A 26998-nucleotide genomic window follows, 5' to 3' on the forward strand; every position below is an offset into this window, starting at 1 on the left:
AATTTTTTTTTTTTAATATTATAGTAATTGGGCGGGAAGTCTCCAGCCACCACTTTCATACTGCAGGAAGTGCGGGTATTGGTGCTTCAGCAGGGGGTGCTCTTTACTTGGAGTCAGCAGTATATCAATGCCTCTCCAAAGAGTTAGTAGGCACTGTACTGCTAGAGGTACCAGCTCTCCAAGGAGTTTGTAAAAGCCATGTCCTGGCTAAAGACGGTCTTTAAGGAACCCCAGCACTTTCAGAGAGAGTGGGATCAGTTCAAATAGATGATACCATGCCCATCTTAATACGCCCCATGCATTAAATACATTCCTGATTGAAAAGCTGAATGTTAGAATAAAAACATGATTGAGAATAAGCAGTAACCGTATTATTCAACCACATTAAAGCAAACCAAACTTTAATCTGAATATATATGCCCATATCGAAGTTAATTAGGAGGTAAAAGAGCACACCCAGGGAAGCTAGTGATAATTCCATAGCATAATGAATCCGGCTTACATCCAAAAACCTAGAGCAGATGACATTCAAACTAGTGGATGAGATGCCGAGCTAAAGAACAGCATGTGGTTTTAATCTCCATTCTTTTACTTTGAAACCCACATCATTTCCTGGTCTCAGAGTGGTAGCTGTGTTAGTGTAACAGCAAAAAGAACGAGGAGTACATTTCCTGGCAACTTGTCTGCCTCCAAGGTAAAAGGTGGTGTTTCTTTCAAGTTGCCCGAGAAACGGAGAAGTTCTAACTAGTCCCTTGAAAATCAACATCAGAACAAACATGCCTAAACTGCCCACAAAAAATGGTCTCTTTGAACTGCCTTATATGTGATTTAATCACGTAACCTCAGCCTGCTCTCTCTCTCTCAGGGCCAAATCCTGCAGTCTTTACTCAGCGTAGATCACTTGACTTAACTCTGTACTAAAGATGCCTTCCTCAGTGAAAACTTCTAATGGCCTAGAACAGCATAATCTGTGTGTACAGCATTTCAAACAGTGACAAGAGGTACAGAAGATCCTATTCAAAAAGTTACAGACACTCCCTGACTTACACAAGTGTTTCGTTCCAGAACACCTTGCGTAACTCGGGAACGTATACCTGACCATTATGCAAACCAAACCAACAACAAAATACAATCCTCCTCCACCCCCCAAAACACCAAACCAAAACAAAAAATACTTTCTAGCTTACACAACTTTTTCCATAAATGCGGATTTGCGTAACCCGGGGAGCGCCTATCTGACACCACTTAAGGATTTTAAAGATGCCTAACTTAAAACAGAGAACTCTGGATGAAGTGCACAACCATAACTTTGATTTTGGATAGCAGACAGAACGGATGTATTGTTATGCACTGATAGTGAGTGCGATTGATGCAGATCTACTGAAATTAAAATGATACCAACGCCCAACCAATTTCAGAGTGACACTTTGGGTGAGAGAGAGAAAAAAATCACCTACATCCCTAGATTAGGTAGGATACAAGAACCCTCATGAAAAAAAACTACTCATTTTTCCAGAGTTTCTAAAAGTGAAGTAGGCAGGTATCATCATCATCATTCAATATCACCGGGTAAATACAGTGACTCAGGGCTTACCTAGACTTGGAACACTACAGCAACACAGCTGACTCACTGTTGTGTTTCAGTATAGACCCTACCTACACCAATGGGAGAAGTTCTGCCATCTGGGGAGGTGGACGCTTGGTCCATGGAAGAATTCTTTCGTGGACCTAGCGTCGTCCACATTGGGCGATAGGTCATCTTAATTACACTTGGGGGGTGGATTTTTCAAATGCATGAGCTTTGCAGCTGGGTCAACCTAATTTTTTAGTGTAGATCAGGCCTCAGGAACTGAGAGTTGGCCAAGAGCAAGGAATAAGGGCTGGCCTACACTGGAGTCTTACATCGGCACAGCTACACCTCAGGGGTCTAAAAAAGCCACACCTAAGAGACATGGCTATGCTGACCTATCCCCTGGTGTAGACAAGTCCTAGGTGGACAGAAGAGTTCTTTCATCGACCTAGCTTCCGCCTCTTGGGGAGGAGAGGTTGGATTAACACAGCAATGGGAGAACCTTCCCATCACTGTAGTGAGCATCTATACTCAAGAGCTACAGTGATGCAGCAGTAGCGTTTTAAGTGTAGATGGAGCCTAAGCCAGTGGTAGATTCACAGACAGAACTAGGTGTCCTGAAACACAGTCCCCTGTTCTAATCATTAAACCGTATTAAACTCAATTAATGCACATGCTTTCGAAATGATTTTGATCCCATCAAAATGGACCTGAAGCCTGCTCGCCAAACTGGGGAGACAATCTATTGTCAGGGGTAACTGAAATTCCATGGAGAATTCATGCAATGCTCTTCAAGGCTTGTCCACTCTTACAGCTCTGCATTGGTGCAGAGCTCTACTGCAGCGCTCAGGGAAGATGCTACCTACGCCAACGAGAGAGGTACAGGTACTCTGCCTCCCCAAGAGGTGGTAGCTATGCTGATGGGAGAAGCCCTCCCGTCGACACTGCACTGGAGTTTAGATTGGTGGATTTTCCACACCCCTAAGTGATGTAATTACACCACCATATATTGGTAGACCAAGCCTCAGAGCCAGCAAATCTTCAGCAAACTTACCAGTCACATTTTGCCACCTACAAATGCATCTTTATCAAACCCTTGGTGTCAGTATCAGGGAGAAGTCAGTAAATCCCAACTCTCTGCATCTGTGGATTAAGATGTATCATCTGACATGTTAACCGAAGAGCGCAAACCAATGTCCCCATTTCCCATCAAAAATAGAAAATGGGACTCAATCTGGGCTGTATTTACATGTGGCAAACCCGCCAAGTCCTCAGGGAAATTAAATTATTGAAGCACACGCACCATAAACAAGGCCTTCTGCTTTCAGATTTCAAAATTTTCCAGGAATTTATCAGTATTTGTTACATTTTTTTTTTAAAAGGTGAAAATTGGTGCAAAAAAAGACTTTAGAGTTTTCTGGGTAAATATTGGGGTTAATACTGGGGGACAGGACGACAAGAAAACAGGAACAAACAGAGAACAGTGGGCCCGGAGGTGGAAGAGGATAAGGAGGCAAGAGTGCCATCTCTTCATACTGTCTCCTCCATCTCTTCTGGGCTCACAAACAAAGAGATGTTAGCTCGGTTATCTGGGCTGCCCAAACTTTCCTTTCGGAGTGGGAAGCTAGGTACACAGGGGCACTCTGGGGTCTGCCCAAGTTACTGAGCTGCCATTCCTCCTTCCAGAGCAGAAAGCAAGGTCCAGGGATCCTCCTGGCCCCAGGGCCACCTTCAAGAATCTGGACCTGGCTCCCCACTGTGGGAAGAGAGAGGATAGCTGAATAACCTAGGATACCAAGCTGCCATCTTTCCTTCTGGAGCAGGGAGCCTGATCCAGGGTGTTCCGGCATTCGTTTTTTAGGATTTGCACACTGATGAGCACAAACACACATCTGTGTGTGTCTATCTTCCACAACACTACCTTACTTGACCAGACAGTCTCGCATTTAAAGAGAGACTAATTTATTAACAAACATCTACTAATGGAATGGATTGGATTTTCTTAAAATAATCAGTATTTTTATGTAATTGAGTGGTAAAAATCTTTGGGGAAAATTGATAAAAAACAGAACAGCTTTTGTAAAACCCTGAAATATTTTTGATAAAAATGAGTAACAACCAGAAATGAAGGGCACTGGCCATTAAACAAAGATCCTTTGAAAACTAAACCTACCTGTATTCGTGGGTAAAGCCCACTTCAGAAACATACATTTGATTCCAAACAGACCCTTCCAAACTTGTAGTCAAAAGTCTGTACGAAGACTCAAATTTTATTATTATTAATGAAAGAGACTCACTTAGCCAAGACTAAAGAAATGGGTGATCATAAGAGTTAATCAAATAGAGTTAGGATTCATTTCTGGCGCTTCAGATACATGACTCACTAAATGACCCAATCTTCAGTCACAGCCACAGGGTTAAAAATCAACGAGGAAGTACATAAGTAGGATTTTAATATTATTCACCCTATGGAACATATGTACACAAATTCCAACCCAGGTTTTATTAGCTGCCTTGCCATCAAACACTATTCTGTCTACCTAAGGGATTAAATGATGGAGTGGAGTGAATCTGGGTGGATTAGGAACAGCATTTTGGTGACTGCATGGGTGGCAGGGGCTTAGGCACAAACAAAAGAACACGTCACGGAAAGCTTTGGTTCTACAAACAGAGAGCGAAACAGCTCCTGGCTTCACCAGGAGTGAAGTCAATTGAACTTTAATCAAACATGCATAGTGTGTGCTGCTGAAACCCATTGCACATAAATTTAGGGAACAAAAGCTGTTGCAGGAATCAATAGCCTACTGAAACATTAACGCAGGCAATCATTGATCAAAAGGCCCCTTTACAAAAGGCTGCCTTGCGAATTAGCTGCTGTTTTTGCTTGCAAGCAAACATGGGAGCATAAACGCTGCTGACATGAATGGCCTGTAATGATCATTTTGTTCCTGGTGATCTCACCTCATCTCAGAGCAAGGTCTTGCAGTCAACACATCTTACATCTCTGTACTATAATTGCTAACAGCATGATGAACTGAGCTGGTTTGGTGCCTGGGCACTAAGGGGAGGAGGGAAGAGGGAAAGAAGGTTCTTCTGAATCCACAGTGTTCTGGGCAGTAGCACTAGCCCAGGGAAATGCTCCTAGCCAATCAGCCTATATTTAGTCTATTTTAAAAAACCTTTTCGTGCCAGGGGTTGGATGTTCCTAGCAACAGATGCATTCAAATCATCCAAGATCAGATCAATCCTGTTTTAGTTCTGTCCTTGGGTATTGGCTCTGGTGGGAACGCATTCCCCTCCTGCCATTTTTTTTTTAAATCAGCGAACAGGAGTAATTTCCCCCAAATCTCCAAAATTAAAGACAAATAATAATAAATTAAATTAAGAGGCATGATAAAAAGCTGAGGTCAGCTCTGTGGCTAACAAGAAAAGAGGGATACACTGCTGGGAAAGTCAAGCTCCACATGCGATCTGAGAACAGCTCATCTGTCAAGTCCTTCCGCAACCCAGCATTACTGATAGTGCTGCACAGGCTATTTGTAACTATTAGAAGGTTGCCTCCTTGGCATGAGGCACCGTTCTCTCCTCTGCCACCATTTTCCTCCCCTGCCCTCCTGTGTTTTGCTGCAACTCAAGCAAGCCCTCTGACAGACAATAAAAACACTGGGGCAGGCATTATTAACTACTCCATATCCTTCATGAGCTAACGCAAAAGTAGTAAGTGCTGCAGACCCCCAGCTTTTCATTTATTGTGATTTGCAAATGTTAAGTACATGAAAACTGTATGTGCCATACATCAGTGTGAGTGTGTGTGAGACAAGAGACACATTACAGTTGCACTGAAGCAACCACTAGAGGACTGGCAAATCTGTTGCTTAATGGAGCTGATGTTCTACTAAGTGGAGCAAAAAGGCATTTCATGCATTTGGTTATAAATGATGGGGTAGCGTTCAGATCAGCTGTTGCCTAACCAAGGTGGTGTTCTCCTATGGGTTTCTCCTTGTTTCACACAGCCATCAGCTGAGTACTACCCGTCACAGCAGTTCCATTATGTTCAGCTCAGACTCACAAGTCCACCAGCCGCTTTTTGGGTTGTGCTTGATCTTTATTTTTCCAACAACACAAAATACATGAGCGGCTTGTTCCTGTAGCACTTTCTGACTATCTATTTTGCCTCATTTACCCAACTCCCGCACGTGTAAGGAAGAGTCTGACTGGGATAAACCAAGAGACTATCCTAACAGCTCCAATTTTGCATTTTCTTATTTTGCTATTTGAAGTTCTGCTCCACAGTCAGGAGAGGAATCCCACTCCTGGGGCCAGGCTGGGACATCACAGTTGATCTCTTGACACCCAACGCTATGGCAGCTCAAGCACTCTTGGACTATAATGCTACCATGCCTGGACGATCAGCACTGCCAAGGAGCCAAAAATTACATCCTTACTAGTGAAAGCATCGATGGGAAGAAGTCTAACACATCAAGTAAACTCAGGGGTCCATTGCTGCACATCCCTCCATGTCCACTTGATCATAGATCCTGGACCAGGCTCAACCATCTATTTACTCTCTGGCTCAACCAGAGATGCTGCCTCCATTCACCAGCTTGGCCTGGTTTCCCCCATATCACAGACCATAACTCACGCCCCTGATATCTGGAGGGTGGTCTACAATACCTAGCCTCCCTCCATACACAAGATCTTCCTCTTGTTACGGAATCTGAACTCAAGTTCTGAGCTCTGGATATGACAGAGCGTGCCAAACAGTATCATCCAGTATCAGCAACGGGCTCCTCTAGATTGCTAGACCTACCCAGACCCTTGCCTTCCTCCTCTCAGGTTAACTCTGCAGTGGAGACACATTCCAGGTATTCATCTCTTCCAGTTGTAACACAATTCCCTCTCCCAGGTCTGGGACTAAATCCAGTCCCTGGGATAAGGGAGCAAAACTCCCAAAGAAGTTAATGGAAGTTGCATCCTCTTAATAGAGAGGATGAATCTGATCCCTGGAGAAATCTGTCTCTCCATTAATCTGCTTGGATATTCACAGCTAGGATATTCTCAACCTCAACTTGGGAGACATCACCATCCATCAAGTTCCTCTCTTCCCTAAAGGCATAAATTCAGTTTTCTCCCCTCCAGAGCTTTGTTGTGCCCACCATATTCTCAGCACCACTGGCAATTATTAGTCGGCCACAAGTAATGCATCCTCCTCATAGCGCAATGGAAGCAGCACTATCTTGGGGACAAATGTCATCCTTCCTTCCCAAGCCACTTCCCTGGTGGTATCTGTGGGTCTCCCAGACTGAGGTGTCTGTGATGCTGTTCAGGGGCTATGTTAGAAGTATGAGAAATGCAGTTTTTCATTGGCACTGGGTGGAGAGTGCTACCCACACATGCCTGTGTCTGGCAGTGCACTTCACTCTCCTGTGTCAGAGCTTTGCTCACATGTAAGTACTCCCTGCTTCAAAGGGTAGAGCAGGGAGTGATGAGCAAACAGACCTGGCAAAGTGGGAATTACTGAACTTCCCCGTGGGTACGACATGGTAGTGTGTCCAAGGGAACAGAGCGTCACCAGAAGTCACCTCCCTTGGAAGAAAGTTAAGAGGTGAGTCTGTCCCAGCAGCAGGAGCAGTGGGGAAGAGAAAGACCTAGTAGCCAAGCAGACAAAAAGGAAGGAAGGAGAGGGATCTACAGTGAGGGCAGAAAACAGTGCTTCACCCACACCCTCCAATCACGTATTTCAAGTGGAAAACACATTAAGATGTTTCTATCCTCATCATTTCTTTGGCCTGTCTTCTGATTAGATTCTGAGCTCCTTGGGACAGCAAGTCTGTAAGAATTACCCCACTCTAGATATCACCTCACACACTTAAGACCAAGCATGGATGGGAGGAGGTCAAGCTCCCATCACATTCAAGTGTGTTCCAGGTGTCCAGAATCCTTTATTCTTATGTTAGGTTTACACTACAGATGCTACTGTGGCACATATATGGTGCAGCACCACCTGTGCCACAGTAGCAACATAGTGTAGACACTTGCTACAGTGATGCAAGAGTTTTTTCCATACTGTAGTTGTCCATCCCCACTCTGACAGATCCATAAAAGAATTCTTCTGTTGACCTAGTGGCGTCTACATCAGGGCTTAGATTGGCTTAACTAGGTCTCAGGCATGTGAATTTTTCACACCCCATTGGTATAATTTTTCACACCTCTGAGTGACGTAGTTGTGTCGATCTTGTGACACTGTCTCCTGGTGTCCAGGACTGAGAGTCACTGTGCGACCTTCCTGCCTCCAGTGACGAGTCTTTCTTGTGGTAGCTGGATGTCAGCTCCCTGACTCTACCAGCTCTTCTGCCACCCTTCAAGCACTCTTTCCTGGGGCCTACTTTGCCTTGCAGACCCCAGTTCTGAATTCCTCAGAAGCATCCCCCTGTAACATCCAGCCCCTATCACTGAACATGCACAGCAATTAGCAGATTCGCTACTCCCAGGGGTATAGTATACACACATTATGCTATGTTTGAGTCAGCTGAGTATCAGTTCCGATACAACAACATAGCACTGTAATCTACTTATAGGGAAAACAAAACAAGTTTATTAACAAAGGTAATGATTTAAGAGAGTGAACAGGGACAGTAAGAATAGATTACAAATAAAACAAAGGGCATCACAGACTTCTACTAGACTAAGACTTGCAGGATAAAAGAGGTGCCTTGTGCCTTCTTCTTGTACCCCAAAGTCCATTGTTTCTGTCCCCACAGTCAGGAAAACTCCCAGTGGCTTCCTTTCTGGGCACTGGCTCCAAGGTGTCCTCCTATACTCTCGTTTCACTCGCCACCCCCTCACCCAAGGACGAATTTTTTCCTGTTGAGGTTTACATGCAGATGGGGTTCCTCTGTGCTAGCTTCACAATGCTTAATATATACATGAACTGAGGCAGATTATTCCACAGCCCCTTGTCTGGCAAAACCAACCTGCCAACCCTGCCGGGGGAACAGATTCCAAAACATTCAGCACATACACACAATTTCTTAAGTGTCACCTGTATGTACATTGCCCAGTGGTAAGGATGAGTATGACATAAGATTCCATGAGATACCTCAGACAAACCTTTGTGGGTAAATACTATGAAACAAGCATTTAGGTGTAATGAGTTTGTCAGGCCTGACAGCAGTTGTTAGCTGGCACCAAACAAGCCACTCAGTGTAGACCTAAAGCCTAGTCTACACTGAAAACTTGGTCAATCTAGCTACATTGCTCAGGAGTGTGAAAAATTCACACCGAGATATAATTAAGACAACCAAGCCCACAGTGTAGACACCACTAGGTCAGTAGAAGACATTTTCAATTGACCTAGCTACTGCCCCTTGAGGGGGTGGATTTACTACAGCGACGGAAAAAACACTTCTGTCATTCCAGTAAGTGGCTACACTGCAACAGCGTGGCTGTTGCCGTGCTGCTTTAGTGCCTGACCCTAAGTGTTATTTCTTCAGGCTGAGCCTTCTAACCACTAACACTGTGCATGAACAGAATGGCACATCACACTTCCAAGACTCAGTTTGCTTAAATCAAAAAAGCTCAGATCACTCCACCACTAACATGAAGCAGGGAGACTTGGCTTCTGAGGAACTCCACCTGACAGGAGGTTTCACATGTCCCCTGAGAACAACTCAGTTGGCCACATCTTTCTGTAATCCAGCATTATTGCTACCACCGGATATGTGTAGTTTATTAGGAGGTTAATTGAATTGGCCTCGTTAGCACTGACATCCCCTGCCCCACTTGGTAAGGCGACTCCCATCTTTTCATATGTTGTAAAATATATACTGCTTACTGTATTTTTCACTCCATGCATCTGATGAAGTGGGTTTTAGCCCACGAAAGCTTATGCCCAAATAAATTTGTTAGTCTCTAAGGTGCCACAATGACGCCTCATTGTTTTTGCTGATACAGACTAACACGGCTACCACTCTGAAACCTATTACGAGATTGTTTCCCTGTCACAGGGCACCATTCTCTCTCCCTCTGCCACCATTTTCTTTTCCTGCCCTCTTGTGTTATGCTGTAACTCAATCAAGCTCTCTGATGGACACAATAAAATGCCTGGGCAGGCATTAACTACTCCAAAGCCTAAACAACCAACCGAAAGTAAGTAAGTGCAGCATGGCCTGATTTCTCACTTCTTATCAGTGGGTTTCAAATGTAAAATACACAGTACAAGCTGTGCCTGTGTGTTTGTGTTTAATCTTACTTTAGGTAAATAAAGGATTAACACTATGTGTGCATTTCTGAATGTGAGAGGTTTGACAGCTCTGCCACTGCAGACAGTGCTCTTGTGAACCCAATCACATGAATACAACAACTTACCTTCAAGTATCTGTTACAGTATAACACAGTGAGCAAACATAATAACTGCTATTTAATTTCCCAAAAGCAGAGCACTGCCAAGAGGGGAAAAAACAAACCAAAAAAACAGAACCATAGCAGGAGGTAGTTTTATGCAATTACACACATACACACAAAAAATCTGCACAACTCTCCTCAGCTACTATGACTGAGGGATTAAACGTGCCTAGGTCAGCCCTGTACCCCTGCCTGGACTTTGCTTTGTTCTTATCTCAGGATAGGCTCACACTGCTTACTCACTCTGGGGTAAAACCATATCTTTTTTTAGCCCTGAAGACAATCCCATAGCCTCTTGCTCAGTGGCTGTATTCTCCGAGACAAAACAAAGAGAAGAGCAGGAAGGAGTACAGACCTGACCTCTGCATGTTTATCCAGTGGCGTAACTAAAGTATCTGGTCTTCACCGTGCATTTATCTCATGAATGACAGTGACTCCAAGATAAAAAAGCACCTGTTTTAGCAATGATGACAAGCCCTCAGAATGCTGGTGTGAATTGTTTGGATCAGCCTTAAAAGGAGTCACAGAGGTTTCCCACAACCACTCATAAGAGCCAGACTAAGTTTTTGTCTACACTGGCAAGTGAAAGACAAAACTTTTGTCCTTCAGAGGTGTTAAAACACACACACACACACCCCCGAAAGAACCAAAGTTTTGCCGATGACAAGCGCCGATGTGAACAGTGCTCTTCTGCCGACAAAGCCGCTGTCGCTTGTGGAGGGTGGAAGTCTTTTCTGACAAACAGCAGCTACGCTGTGCACCTTTTAGCAGCACGGCTGTAGTGGCACAATAGCGTTGTTAAAAGCAGTGTAGTGTAGACATACCTTAACTCACACCTTGGGACAGGTCGCGATACCCCTGACATGAGAATCACTCGCCCTTTGGCTTTTGGAACAAGCCACTTTCTATTTTCTACTAGGGTTTTTACTAATGGCAGCACTTCATCTGCAATTGGAAAATATCTCCAGATACACATTATGTTGTCCTCCATTAGTGTCTCAGCAGCAGGGGAGTCAAATGTATCTTCTCCTAGCACAAATACTCTCTCATGGCATCAGATAACTGAATTAAGAATGATGGAATAAAGCGTGGGAGGACAGAACCAATGAGGAAAGACAGAGGGTAACTGGGATTGTAGGAGTTCCATTTTCTTCCCAAAGTAGCTTCATGAGCACTTCACTGAAGGTTTAACCTGGGCATTTTTACCATTTTCATCTTAGTGCACATGCCTTTGTCACAGTGACAAATAGGTTTGTGTGTGTTCTAATTAAGCAATAAGTCTCAACAGATTGTGCAGCAGTGCTGATTAATGCCCTCTTTGGATACATAAGGATACTGCACAGTCTGAAATGTCTTATTAAAATTAAGAAAACAAGCTCAAAGAATTTTTGTGGTGTTATTAAAATATATTAAAAATCCTTCTGCCATCTAAAATGGTTCCTAGGGAATTTCCTGTAAATATCATAATCTGACAACATATTGTAAACGCTTAAGAGATTCTCTCTATTTATTCCCCGACCTATTAGTTTTAAACCGTAGTTTAGCTCTCTCCCCTCCCGCCCTCTGGTTAGGATCCTTTCTACAAACCTAGAAAATGCAACAGGCTCTGTTTTTCTGACCATTCTTTATCCTCTTCCCCAAAAACTCAGTGAGATCAGCTGGGTTGGTTTCACTTTGTAAATGAAAGTCCAGTCCAAAAATTGTTAATGAGGCAGGGACAGGGAGAGCAGCTAGGAGGGATGAGTCTACGGAACCCATGTTCTCACTTGGAAATCTTAATGCTATCATTTCTCCCCAACACAAGTGCTCTCACAGATTTACTCAGCAATCCAACTGAGGCTCTGTCTGTTTCTTGGTATCATTTTGTAGCAGTAAAAAACACTCTGTCAGAAAACTTTATGCTCCGCAATTATTATTGTTAATGGAGAACTGTCAGTATGCCTGGCCCTGTACCTCAGGAAAACATAGTGCCTGCCCCAAAGAATTTACATTCTCATTTAGACAAGTGACACAATTTAGGTCTATAAGACAAGAGATTCAAAAGCACCTAAGTGATTTACACTCCTAAATCCTTTTGGCTTTTAATGATACTTAGGCATTAAATGCCTAAACCACTTTTGAAAATGGAATGTATGCACTTTTGAAAATTCTACCCCAGTCTCAACTGGGGTGGTATTTGCCTCCACTATACAATTACATTAAATACAAAAATAAGCTGCTTGGGGACTGTGTGGGGAAAGAAGGATACTGTGTGTACGCATGTTTTTGAATGGGGTTGGAACAAGAGTCAGAAAGGGTAAAGAGATCAGTGTAGAAAAAGAAAAAAGGGAACAGAGGCTGAAAAGTGGGGAGTGAAAAAGTACAAAAGAAGAGAATAGCCTGAGAGCAGTTTGGAGTGTCAAGAAAAAACAGGATATATACAAAATAGAAATGTGTACAGTAAAACCTCAGCGTTACAAACCTCTCAGGAATGAAGGCTGTTTGTAATTCTGAGTAAAATGTTATGGTTGTTCTTTCAAAAGTTTACAACTGAACATTGACTTAATATAGCTTCGAAACTACCCTGCAGAAGAAAAATGTTGCTTTTAACTATCTTAATGTAAATGAAACGAGCACAGACACCGTTTCCTTATCGTGTCCAATTTTTTTAACCCCCCCCACCTTTTTTTGTAGTTTATGTTTAACCCAGCACTGTGCTGTACTGTATTTGCTTTCTTTTTTGTCTCTGCTGCTGCCTGATTGCGTACTTCCAGTTCCAAATGAGGCGTGTGGTTGACTGGTCAGTTCGTAACTCTGGGGTTCTACTGTATTTTAAAATATACTATACGTATTTGTAATACACTAGTAATATGCTTCACTTATATACCATCTTTAATTTGAGGATAAAATGCTTTATAAATATGAATGTATTAAACCTTGACATACCCTTTGGACAGTGAGCATTATTCACATTTTACAGAAAGGGAAACAGAATCACAAAGAAATGACTTGCCCAAGGTCACAAAAAGTCAGTAACGGAGCTGCAGCCAGAACCCTGGTTTCCTGATTGCCTCTCTTGTGTAATAGCTACAATAAAGCCCCCTCCAATAAAGTGGAAAACACTCAATTGATTTTCTGCTGTTAAGTTATTTCAAATGCATGGAATTTACTGACCCACATTTTACTACTGACATGAGATTCCTTTTCAAAAAGTGCAATCCTGTTGATTACCTACATTGTCATGTGAATAGCTCAGCCAATCAAAGTTAGACTCTTATATGCAATTTTATAATACAGACTAAGCTTTACTGGACAAAAGTCCACCTTCATTAGATATGGTAAATTCCCTGCCTGCTTGTTCCTCACTAGCTTAGCAAAGAATTCAGTGAGACTCTTCTCACCTCATTCTAGATCCAAGCTATTTGTTCTTTTAATTTCCAGGTTACTCTCATAGTTTTTGACTAGAATAAATCAACAGAGAAATATAAATTCTACTAGTAAGAGGATAAAAAAGGTTGGCAACTAATCAGTCTGTGCCACAACCACTTCACAATTTTGGTGCAGTCTGGTCGCTAACATTTTCCAATGTTTGGAATTGAGGCCACATTTGCTTCTGGCAAGAAGAGCTAACTCAGATAATGCGCAAGTTACAGAAGTTTTCCTGGCTGGATAGTCTATGAAAATATTTAGCATTTTTCAATTCTAGGGATTAAACCACTGGGTTTAACAACAGTTCTGAAAATCAGAGGCTTGATGCAAGCTGTTGCATTCTTTTAAACCTTAGCCACAGTTGGAGGCCTCTGTCACTCTCTCCAGCTGTACGCAAGGCTAGAATGAAAAGGAAGGCTCTTGTAATTAAGGTTTCTCTCTCCAGAGACTTCTCTTTTGTTAATCAACAGAGTCCTCTAATCCCCAAAGGAACCCACAGGCTGTTGGCTGCATCCATTACTAATTGTTAGATACCATCTTCAATAGCGTCAGTTATAGTTCTACAAGACTGCTTACGGGCTGCCTATGACGCCAGGTAAAGCTAGTAGAACGTACCTGCGGAGCTGCCCAATTAACTGGGTATTACAATACAAAGTGGCAAGTGGCAGTGACTATCAGCAATGAAAGGTTTAAGGACCTCCTTATATCTGATAACTCCTGCATTCTGCTGAGTGATCTGGGATCCAACTGACCCTGCTGGAGCTCTGTTAGTACCATCACAGATACTGGAACTCTGATCATGGACCTGCTATTTGTTTGAGCCTTCTGACAAGTTCAAAGTCATTTAACTAATTTAAATAAAGATCTTAAACTAACCCCCCCACACCAGGACACACTTTTGCAGGCCTGTTCAGACACAGCTGCCAAACCTGCAGCTACAGAGGGGCCCCCACCCCATCTGGGCCAGGCTGCAACACTAGTGTGATGTTTACTGCTAATGCTACAGTCGCTCTTGGCTAGAAGCGTGAACTTCATGCCCACAGAGCTGAGACAGGATAATGTAGCCCATGCAGAATCAGGACTTCTCTTTGTACTGAGGTTCAGGGTAGAACACTACACGGGTTCTTCCCTTCCTGCTGTTCAACAAGAGACATCTATTCACTATCCCCGTAGCCCTTCCAGCTCATACACAGATACGCATACCAGTCTCTTTTGTCCTCCTTCTGAACACGTATTTCCCCCCTTCTCTTCCCCAAAAAGCTGGCAGGGCAGGTGGATGATGCGTAGTTTACCTCCTGGTCATAAGAGTAAAGGGGAAAAGGAGACAACAAATGGCTTTGCAATGGCAGGAGGGGAAACCTGCTCTTCTCTGCCCATTTACAGTCAAGTTTTGAGCTTTATAACCATCCTATAAATCAGTCACATCCCTTTCACTCCTAGATGCTCTCAAGTGCTCGCACACTATGGCAGAAATAAGATCAGTATATGTGCCTAGATAGATTACATATAAAGAATACAGAAGAACGTTAGGAGGAGGATTCATTCCAGGATGTTCCCCCCCCCCCCCCCCCCGCTACTTTTAAATATTGTTACCATTTAAATCTTAGCAGCATGATAGGAGGCATAGCATTTTCTCAATCAGGCTGCTTGGCACCAACAATTCATCCCTCCAATTCAGTTTTTTTCTTGCACAAGCTGAATACTTCACCATTGCCTAGTTTCATTTAGCTGGAGTCAAAGAGCATTTCACTGCAATTGGCTACAGCGCCATGTTACCTTTCTCACTGTTTTCTCATCCCTGTAACTAAACCACAATTCCATCAGTGAAAGGAGGAGAAGAAAAAAGCCATAAAGCTGCTGAAACTACCATCCTCCATCCCGTAAACATTTTTCTATTTATCTGCCCTTCATTACATGCACAATCTTATTATCTCTGCATAGCCTCAAAGTGACAGCCGTCAGGGTCACCCTATAAAATATACATTGGCAATGTTACATTTAATGATGGGAGCGAGGAGAAAGATGAAGGATGGGAGGGGTGGAATACTGCAGGACGTTTTTAAAGGGATCATCAGTTATATCTGTGCATTTCCCGAGGTGATAATTGAATGACAGTGGCTGGAGGGAAATCCATTTTTGAGCTCAGGAGAGAATTGTTAAGCGAAAAATGTTTTTGTATTGGAGGCATGTAATGGCTGCCAGAAAATGAAAAAGGCTCCTTCAACCACATCAGTTCTTATATTTTATGTCTTTTATACGTGGGCTGGCAATTATCTAGTACAATCAGCTTTTGAAATACAGCTTTAAAAATAAAGACAGACTTTGGTCATTATATCTTGTAGACTAAGAGATATTTTCTGTTGTAGTCTGTGTGTCAACTTCAATTAATTTAAATGAAGGATCAATTTTGTAGTGTGGAGAAGGTGACATACCAAACACAAGGGCAACCGCCTTTATCATTATCATATTGGTTTTAAAATAAAAGGTTAAAGCACAATTTTAATTATGTTCTGTATTTAACTAAAAATTTCCCTCTGCATTAAAGTGAAGTACATATGTACTAATCTGTATTCCCTGTAATTTGGCAGAACTGTAATGAGGCCCTGAGTTACTAAAAACTTCATTACTTAAAATGAAAAGAACATTTTTACTAGTATACGGTCATGTATCTTCACAATTATAACTAAACTACACTTGTCAAAACAAAGACTATTTTGTGTTCTGTACGTTCACTAGCTAATTCACAATGGGTCTCCCAGTCACTAGCGTAAAATACTGTCTACAACTAACCAAAGCAAGAGTATTGAGAGTTAAGGTTGATATTCCATGATTATTGTATAACAATTTTCATTTGTATTACCATAAGTGTCAAGCAGCCCAACAAGGACCAGGACCTCACTGTGCCAGGCACTGAAACAAATGGAACAAAACTAACTCATCTCAGTGCACGGGGACCTATGCAAGATCACCGCAACAGCCACAACACATAGGCACAATAGGATGGGTTATGGAAAGAATATTAACTGTAAAACCACAAAATACAAGAAATAATGTGTTAAATCAGAGTTGAATCTGACAAATGTAGAGGTTTTTTCTTTTTAAATATACTTCTCTGCCCAGGATAGAGGGGTTTTTATTGGTTTTTTTTTGTGCTATGCAAAGTCTCCAGTCAGTTGAACTGGAAAAGCATGCAGTACTATGATGCACTGGCATGGTATCAGCCTAAAGAATAGATTGTAAATGGATAAGGAACATTCAATTCTTAAAATACTGTCAGCTATTGGTCCCATACCATTTGGAAGAATATTGAGGCTCTTGGAGAAGGCATGGGAGCTTTGGAAAAAATAAATGAGTGAAGCTTTTATCCTTATTTCCAAACCACCACAAACCCTTATGCAAAATCTGTTCTTCCATTCCAGTTGAGCAATCAGTTTGATCCATTACCAGAGAAACGAGGCAGAAAACAAAACATTAACACGGTTTCTCTTCAGAATTATCATATATGTGGCTTCTCTTCATCCTTGGATGATCTGGGAAGTTTGGTAATGTTGTGGTTCTTTTAAAGTTTTTGAGGTGCCTTAAAACCAATGGGCAGAAAACCCAAGGGACAATGTCCGAGGCTCTGCCACTAAAATTGTTCTTGTGTGTTCTCTTCAAGAATCAGCAATGCTGGACACACACACAGTACTACTGCCAGCTCTCCAAACTAGCCCTTGTAAAGGTGCTTCTGTTAGACACGTAAGTATTCTTAAAGAGCTGACAAAATAAAAAGTCTAAACTTTAAGGGTCTTACAAACATCTACAGCTTTCCCATAACAGTAGTCAAGTGAGAGAATGCTGTGAGGCTCTGTTGGTCACAGAGGACCATCTCCCTCTAATTATAATTGTTGAATATAAAACTGACTGCTTCATATTTCCTCTTGGCTCATTTAGAACTACTCTATTATCAAATTCATGGCTAAAATCTTCTATGCTAAACTAAATAAAGAAGAGTTAATTTGGTTTAGATTGCATTAGAAACAGGTTCGCATCACTTAAGCCTCAAGGATAAGTGAATGGGTGAATCCAGTAGGATGGATTTTGCTAACTAGTCAGATCCTGGGGTATTCCAACAATTCACTCAGCCAGCCTTGCTAATGTTTTCAACTTCACTAGTCACAAATGTTTTGTGCTTTATCATTAGATTGATTTACACTTTTCCACTACAACTGTCTCCTGGGAATTATGTCCCGTATTTCCTTTGGGAATGTAAGTGCGATACAGTGACTAAATCAAGGGCAGGCCTCTGGGTTTTATTTCCAGGCCTACCTCCAGCTCTGTGAGAGTGACCTTCAACAAGTCACTAAGGTCTTGTCTACACACACTTGCCCTGATTTAGTTAAACTAGTTTAACTAAACCCACTGAAACCTCTGTGTGGCTTAACTGGGTTAGCATAAATCTGTTCCCAGTTGATTTAAGCCACTCAAACTGAAAGAAGGGTGTTCACACAGGGGATTATATTGGTTTAACTTCACACCTTTACATAAAATGGAGCAACGCTACCCAGAAACTCTTCTCTCTCCAAGCTTCAGTTCTCCATCTATATTACCTTCTTTCCCCCAGGCCTTGATCTTTTTATTTAGGCCAGGGATTCTCAACCTCTCTCTTTCTGAGGCCCCCCAAACATGCTATAAAAACTATATGTCCCACCTGTGCCTGGTTTTCTGTACCTAAACGCTAGGGCCAGTGATAAGGGGTAGCAAGCAGGGCAGTTGCCCAGGGTCCCATGTCAGAGGGGGCACCGTGAAGCTAAGTTGCTTAGGGTTCTGCTTCAGCCCTAGGTGGCAGGGCCCCGGACCCCACGCTTCACATGGAGTGGGACTTTGGCTTTCTGCCCTGGGTCCCAGTAAGCGTAATACTGACCCTGCTTGGCAGACCCTCTGAAACCTGCTCCCCTGGCTGAGAACCACTGATTTAGGCCATGTTTACTCTACAGGACTATAGCTATGGTGCTGGAGCTATGCTAGCATAACCCTGCATGGACGCAGCCAAAACCAATGGAAGGCGTTTTCCCCATCTGTGTAGGAACTTCACCTCCCCGAGGGACGGTAACTAGGTCAATGGAAGCATTTTTTCACCGATCTACCTATGTCTGCACTGGAGGGTAAGGATGGCATAGCTAAGTTGCTCAAAGGGATGGATTTTTCAGATCTGAGACAGAGCTATGTTGACCTACATTTTAAGAGTAGACCAGGGCTCTCTTAGACAATGGGGTCCTGACAATGGTTGGGTTCTGTAGGAACTACTGTAAAAAAAGAAAAAAAAAGTATTTCAACGACCTGTCTACCTCACAGAGGGAGAAGGTGAGCCTTAATTACTATTTGTACAGCACTCAGAGACAGTTAAACAAGGTGCTAGACAAGGACAAAGTATTATTAAGCAGCTACACAAAAGCTTAGCAGAGTTCCTTGATGCAACAGACCTCTGTTCCTTTATGCAGAACTCAGCCTGCACAGTGTATAATTTCAAGCAACTGCATTTTCTCCCATTCCTAGGGTGTTCCTTTGCTGGAACCTGATCTCCTCTTTTGGAGTTGATTCCCAACTATGCAAAAAAAATCTCCCCCTATTGTTACCTTGAAGAGTATGTGAAGAAGTTCCTGCTAAGATTTTCCACTTCCACACTCAAAAGCAGACATTCATCTGACAGTAGCCTATTGCCTAGCACGACTTTTTCCTGGGCAAGTGACATCATCTTTTGAGGAGATATGTATCAACCAAAGGGAAAACCCTACACAAAGCAGAAAAATAAGGGACTCTGAGGACACTGGGATACAACAGTAACTGCAAATCCTGTGAGTCTGGTGGACTTTTTCTTCTGTTCCTTCAATAGGAAAGAAAAATGGGTAAACCGGGGATTATCAGTATTTAAAGATTTCACATGTAACAGTTCTGTTTATTGTACTTCCACATATTAAAAAAGGCTCAAACAGTGGTGCTGGAACAATCTGTATACCAGGGTGCTGAAAACCATTGAACCAAACTGTACCCCTGCATATGATGAAACCCACTTCAAGCCAGGGGGTGCTGCCACATTCCCAGCACCCCTGGGCTCAGGTCTCCTGATCTGTTTAGTTAGTTGAAATAACCCCTGTCCTCCCCCACACCTCCCAGACTCTGCACTAGAAGCAGTATATAACAGGCAGTGCTGATGTGTCTGCACACTGACTTGTTTTCCACATTTCAATGAAATAGAAGTTTTAGGTTTTCCTTACACATCTGTGATGATCAATGCATGGCATGGCCTGGCTTGGCTTTATAAGTGCATTCATTACCCCAGCTTCTCCACTTGCAGTCTATGTCCCATAGGAGAGCTGCTGAACACTAGCATTCAGTGACATTTAAAATGAAGCCCGTTGTGAAAGAATGAAAATGAAGTGGGGATCACCATAAACACTGTAATCTAATCTCTGCTCTTGTTACCTAGGAGAGAGTGTAGGTGAAGGCTGGAAGCCAGAAGGAGTTTCTACCAATTTTTTCTTACTGCAGCTCCACTTGTAGGAAGACATTACAAGAGGTCAAAACACTGTTATGGAAACTGGAGGTTTCTATTATACCCTGAAAAAATGCTAGCGTTAGCACTCCTTTAGAGATTTCATGTCACTGAATGCCTGTCACTTAACCATCGAACAAACTGAGTGGAAGAGAGAAAAGTCATCCATTTCATACCAACTCTCGCGGAACAGTTTCAATAAAGACAGGCATAAACCTCCAAAAATGACACAAACGAACATATACTCTGCAAGCCTAGGTATGGAACAGACGCCTTTCCTCTGTCACTCAGTCTGTTCTACAGTTGACATGCCAGGTGTTCTGTGACAAAAGTCATGTGTCTCTCACATCACTCCCTCCCTCCCCTGCTTTTCCATTTACTCTTGATTTTGAGCAGACTAAAGGTATGTCTTCACCACCCACCGGATCAGCAGGTAGCGATTGATCCAGTGGGGATCAATTTATCGCGTCCAGTCTAGATGTGATAAATCGACCCCCAAGTGTTCGCCCGTCGACTCCTGTACTCCAGCACCGTGAGCGGCACAAGCAAAGTCAATGAGGGAGCAGCAGCAGTCGACTCACCATGGTGAAGACACCACGGTAAGTCGATTTAAGTATGTCAACTTCAGCTACATTATTCACGTTTGAGAGACTGTGAGACAGAGTTAGACAGCTTTACATTACTGTCCAATAGCCACTTCTTTATGTAGTGGACTTTCCACAGTAGCCAGGTGGTATGGCTGGGAAGAGGGATTTCCAGGCAGCATACTAAGCAAAAAGAAGTCTTGCCACAGCAGCAGCTGGGCTTCAGTTGCTGTCACTTTTTCCAGCAGCCAGTCTCAAATTCCTTGCTTTTAAAAAAACAAAAACCAACACCTCCAAGTAAGGGAAATTTAACCAAACACAAACAATACTGCTACGAACAATCAAAAGGAGAAAATAATAATAGGCTAATGCTTTAATGTGGTTCACTACAACCTGAATGAACTGGCTGGAAAATAAGGGGAAAAACTATTTCAGAAGTTGGTTTTTTTCAAGTAATGACTACTCTAAACAGAGTGAATGGTTTGCAGTTTGATTACCTGTTCGAGAGAAAGGTGGGTTAACACTGTACTTCTTATACTTTAAGCTTCTAAGGCAAAAGGTACTGTAGAAAAGCACAGTATGTTATTATTACAAGCATTAATGAAGACTTGCAATACTTCTGTGAAGGAGATACTTATCCCCACTTTACAACAGGAGAAAGAGATGCACAGAAGTTAATTGACTTGTCCAAGGTACACAGTCAGTAAAAGAGAAGCGAACAGAACAGAAACCAGGAATCCTGTAAGTCAACAGCTAATACATTAGCATATGTACCATTTTCCGTATAAAATACAGACTCCTTACAATGTTTTATAAAACTGGTCTAGATCTGAGTACATTCTGACTCCCTGTATTTCTCTTTACCTCAGATTTCCTGTAGATAGGAAACTGGCCTGCTATTACCACACTCACCAACCTGCACAGGTTTGTAGTACAGGAATCTACAAGCTAAGGCCAAAGTCTCTTTTAAAGTCAGTTCCTTCTCAGCACTTCACAAAGAGGTCAAGATCAAGTCAAAAATGTAAAGAACTTCTTATAAAGAGGAAGGAGACTGCTTCATTCATAGTCACCCATTAGGTTTGTCCCAGAGCCCACTTTCACCACTTTGAAAGCTGCACCTTTTAATGGATTCCTAAAAGTGCATCTGATGTCTGTTGGTATCATCACAATACACAAAGGCTCAGATCCACATGGATGCACCTGCATCACACAATCTCTTGCATTGCTGGTACAAACGCTGAGTTGGCTTGAACTATCGCAACATAAACTTAACTCAAATGTTATGGTTAGAAGCTTGCACTAACAGGCCTTGAAAACTGGTTGAGCCACTTACCAGATATTTCGAGTGCAATGGGTTATTAAATTATTTTCAAATAACACATTAAGAAGTCAGAGGGTGCTGATGCTCTAACAGAGTCAGAATGATCATTTTAATTGGTGGCTAGCACTCACAATTACCAAAATGACAAAGATTATTAAGGGAAATAAGTTATAATCAGCAACTTAAAAAAAGTTCTTAAAGGTATTTTCTGGCCTGACTTCATAGATAAAGAAGCCTACTGGGACATAATTTCACGTATGCACTTCCTAAAGGTGCTGTTATCAACTGACAAGCTTCAGTCACAAGATTTCTATAGATTGCTAGGCTACAAAGCTACAGGAAAAGAATCTATGAACAACTGCAGTGCAAACCACAGATTTATTCTGTTCGCAAGCAGATCTGTTCAAAGCAGCATCCTGCACTTACTACTTAAATCCTTCTAAAGGGCAGGCTGAAGCGTGCTGGAATTCCATCCTCCTCCCCCATTAACCACCAAAATTCCCTCTGCATTCTTCCTCAAAAGTTTCTGCTTTTTGGAATGATCCAAGCTCTTCCATTGCTTCCCACTAGTGATTGAGGGATTGCAAAGCCGCACCATCACAAATCCACCCTCAGTATATATACCCCTTCATTACAGTGGCGCCACACAAGAGGCTATACTTGAAGATATGCTAGCTTTTCCCTCATAAACCTGAATAAACCTTTATGGACTGAACTTAATTACGCAAGATCTAAAACGTCTATCATAAATACATTCTCTAAAGAATATCAGTTTCAAAGAATAACTCAACCAGAAAAATAACCAAGATGATGACAATAAGTTTTGTTAAGTCCAAAGACTAAGCACATTTAGCTCTACAGTCGGGCTGGAAATGATCACTATTCCAGGCTTAACTCAGAGAACATTTAGTTTTCTAAATGTATAGCCTTCTGAGAGTTGAGACTAAACTGTCAGCCCAGCTTCTTGGCCTCAACTTTGAAATCTAAAAGCAATAGGAAATTCAGTCTTGCCAATAACGTTATCTAAGCACAAACCTTCAAGATGACTTACATAAATGAAAACCAGTGATTAACTGCACTGAAAAATAGGCAGTGAAAATAGGAAGGTTTTTATATGACATGTTATGTGATTTAGTTTGGAAGAATATTTTTCTCCCTCAAACACTACAATGCATACATATTCCAAAATGAAAAGCTTTTAACTGCAATTCTGTAAGTAGAATAGAAGGACAGAGTCCCGAGTCTACTAACTAGGTAGGCGTACCATATTTATATATTACTGTACATGTTTTTTCAGCACCCAACCTACAACAGCAAACAATACGAATACAGTATAAACACACTTGATTGATACAGAGCTTGCTGAAACTGCAGCGTAGGTCTTAAAATTGACATTCAACTGTCCAAACATGATTTCACTTTTAACAATTTTCCACCATTTGATGCAATGAACTATAGCACAACATTCTTCATAAGCATTATTAGGGATATATATCTGGATATTCAATTTTAATTATTACAAGAGAAGAAAGGAACTCAGGATTATGTTCCATCATCCACCTTTCAGGCTCTTAACACTTTCTGTATTTGAGATCAGTTATGATGGCAAAGTAATGAAGTTTCCATAGCTTCTCAGAACATTTTTTCCCGTGTTGTCCATGTGCGATTCCAGTTCTCTGTTAATGACATCAATCCAGATTTAAACTGAGACTGCAAGAGTTGTACCAACCACTTGTAATCTGCCAAGTCACTTCGACATCCTCATCAATTGCTTTTGTAAATTTAGTGTCTTTGTAGAGTCCTTGTTGGTTGTGCAAAACCTGTGCTATGTTTTGATCAAAATCTTCTTTATGCCTGTATATCCTTCAAGTATCAACATTCTTCTGGAATGTTTGTAAAAACACAGACACGCATTCTTCCCGGCAGTTCCAGTGAGCGCCTTTGGAAAGGCTGCGATGTCCATCTTATTTTTGCAGGCAACCAACCATGAAGCTGATGGTGAGTGTGGAAGAGCTTTTGAACTTCCAGAATTTTCTCAATGCTCTGCTTAACACACAAGAGACGTTTAGGATGACTGTCCGTGAGAAATCCTCAAATATTTCCATTTAATTTTTGCTTCAAGGTTGAAAAGGAAGATGGATTAATGGGCAGGTGATGCAGTCATAGTTTTGATACATTGCACAGGAATGTGATAACATAGCATGCATCTGAAGAAGTGGGTATTCACCCACGAAAGCTCATGCTCCAAAACGTCTGTTAGTCTATAAGGTGCCACAGGATTCTTTGCTGCTTCAACATACATCAAATGTGTCTGCAGTGTATTTATCACATTCTTGTGTAATATGTCACACGCTTATGACATCACCTGTTCACTAATCCATTGCCACAGAATTTATTGTAACATTCCAAACCTATAAGTATCTTCAAACAGCTGCCTAACTCCTCCCCCATCTCCTAAACACCCAACACCCTTATCCTAGCAGACAAGTAGTTTCTTCTTAATGAAGACATATATACATAGAAATACGCATCTACATACAGACAGCTATGCACAGTCTTAGGGAAAGCGTCTAGTAAAAGAAAACACTAATTTCAGAAACGTATTTAATGCATTTCTACAGTAATGACAGACACACTGCTTCTATCTCACTGCTATATTACTGTGATAGTGTGCACAGTTCCATTAACGCCTCTTCAAAAAGATGGCTAGGCCTAGTGACACAGTGCTTGTTCAGAGTCAAAGGAGTGAGAAATCGCAGCTGACATACTATAAAGAGAACACATTGAATGTATATACTTGAAATGTGGGATATCAAAGACACTGTTGGTGGAAATGCATTCTCAAGTTTTACCACTTTCACCCTAGAAGATTTCTATTTGTGAAATAAGGTCTGTATTTAACAGGGCATTTGGGCCCAGCTACGGAAAAGGCAGCACCTAGAAGACAAGTTTACCTTGCATGCAGGTACTTCTACAAGTGATTCCCTCATGTAGTGCTCTAGCCCCATCCCACTCACTCCACTGAAAAGGAGCATAGCAGAGTTTGGAAAGGTTCTGCCGATGACATCATGCTAGTTAGTGTGGGAAGATCTGCCCCTATCTAGATATATCAGGCACTTATGTTGCCTCCAGTACCATAGCAACTGAGTGGCTCACCATCTTTAAGGTATTTATTCTTACCTCCTCGTGAGGCACGGAAGTGCTATTATCCCCACTTACAGATGGGAAACTGATGCACGGAGAGACTAAGTGACTTGAACAAAAAGTCTGTGGCAGAGCAGGAAAATAAACTCAGATTTCCTGAGTCTCAAGCTAGTGACCTAACCACTGGCCCATCCTTGCCATTCGCTTTTCCTGTCACTCTTCTGCAGGGCTTTTCAAGATCTGCCCTTGAAGGAAGCAGGATCGTAAGGAGCTTTACTCTTGGAGATGCACAGGTAGGGCAAAGGAGGCTTTACATCCCATCCACTGCTTCCTGCTAGGTTTAGGGGAGAGGAACTAGCATGCTACTAAAAAGCCCAGCTGTTGCAGCATCCTGCCTCCAGTCAACTCAAAATACAGGATTGTTGCAGTGTATGAAGAAAAACCTCATTAGCAGGGTAGTATAAAGATTTATTTTCTGGGCAATGGTGACAGTCGGTATTCCTCAAGAAAAAGAAATATAGCTCAGCTTGATACAGATAGCTTCGCTTTGGCCTGAGTGCTCTGATGTTCAAGATAAGTGAAGGCATCCAAGACAATAAAGTGATCTTATTCAGACAAAACCTAGTTGAGTTTCAGATTAATCCTGGTTTGCAACAGCACAGAACTACAGGTAATGGAGGCGAGAGAAAAAAGAATTTCACACATACCTGCTTCAGAGACTATATGAAGTAATTCTATCAAAATTAGTTATTTCCTCTAAAATACTGCAGCGATGGAAGATCTTCTTCTGTCGCTGTAGTAACTATCTTACATTACAGCAGCGCAGCTGCAGTGTTTCTAGTGTAGACATACAAAGCCACAGTGGCCCTTTCTCATCCCATGCAGTCGTCTCTTGAAGAACAGGTACATCATGATTTGACATCATGCCTGAGAACTGTGAGTAAGTGATATTTAATTTACAGTAAATTATATTAAGAAGTCATTATGATAGTCTACAGGTCACACTTCTAGATGCAGACAAAGATGTGGAATGGATCTCAGAATCTGCCTGCTTGGTCCAAAAGTTGAGCATTGGACTGGAGATTCATTAGCATCTCAAAAAGACAAATCAGCTCAAGGATGGAGAAATGCATTTCCATTCTATGTATCTACCTGGTAGGATGACCAGATTCCCGATTTTGTAGAGACAGTCCTGATATTTGAGGCTCTCTCTTATATAGGTGCCTATTACCTCCATCCCGATTTTTCACACTTGTTATCTGGTCGCCCTACCACCTAGTTAGGGGATAGAGTACGACTTACAATGTTCAGGGTTGCCCTGAAGAGAATAAAACCCCTTGACCCCTGAAGGGAGAGAAAGTGTCTGGAACCCTTTCCCCACTCTGATGTCTCAAAAGTAAAGGATGCAGACCAAAGGGGTCCTTTATCCCAGGGGCCTTCAGTTAGAATGACACAGAAGGAAGCTGCCAGGATACTGCTGAAGGAGGGGGTGTGAGATGGGTGCAGGTGACATAGTTGGAGCAATGCACATTTTCCAAGCTATCCTGCATCCTTGCTATCAATAAGAATTAGCTCCGAGTCTGTGCTTCACTGTTTTGAAGCAGAAGATCCAGAGGCAATGTGGTAGTAAAACAAAAGTCCTGTACAACTTTATGGAAATTGCTGCCATCTTGTTTCACTTCTGTAAAGACAAGTTCTTCCTTCAAATTAACATTTTTGGATCTAGAGGCTTAAGGGAGACAAAGGCAGAAAAAAGCACTTAGTGCTTTGATCACAAGTCAATCCACACTTCCAGGATCTGGGGAGTTTTCCAGTCAGGTGATTGCTGCAAGGGGGATAGGAGTGAAGGGTCTCTGGGACAGGCAACGGATGAGACCATAGGCTTTACATCACAGGACATTTCAGAACATGAAATCAGATCTAGCAAGGTGAGATACCTGGAGACCCATAACATGTTACATTGCTCTTTTTCACATAAGTGTGGGAGACCCAGCTGCAGGTTAGATCTTTTGCTACCCACTTTTGATGGAATGGAG

The 26998-nt window shown here is 42.1% G+C and overlaps 1 protein-coding gene across 6 annotated transcripts in view; it reads right to left on the reverse strand.

Moving 5' to 3' along the window:
* The window catches only part of RERE (arginine-glutamic acid dipeptide repeats), a 402343-nt gene that overhangs the window by 24553 nt on the left and 350792 nt on the right, over positions 1 to 26998 (reverse strand). The window lies entirely within an intron of this gene.

This window comes from Gopherus flavomarginatus, chromosome 21 (genome assembly GCF_025201925.1).
Source record: "Gopherus flavomarginatus isolate rGopFla2 chromosome 21, rGopFla2.mat.asm, whole genome shotgun sequence".
Lineage (NCBI taxonomy): Eukaryota > Metazoa > Chordata > Testudines > Testudinidae > Gopherus > Gopherus flavomarginatus.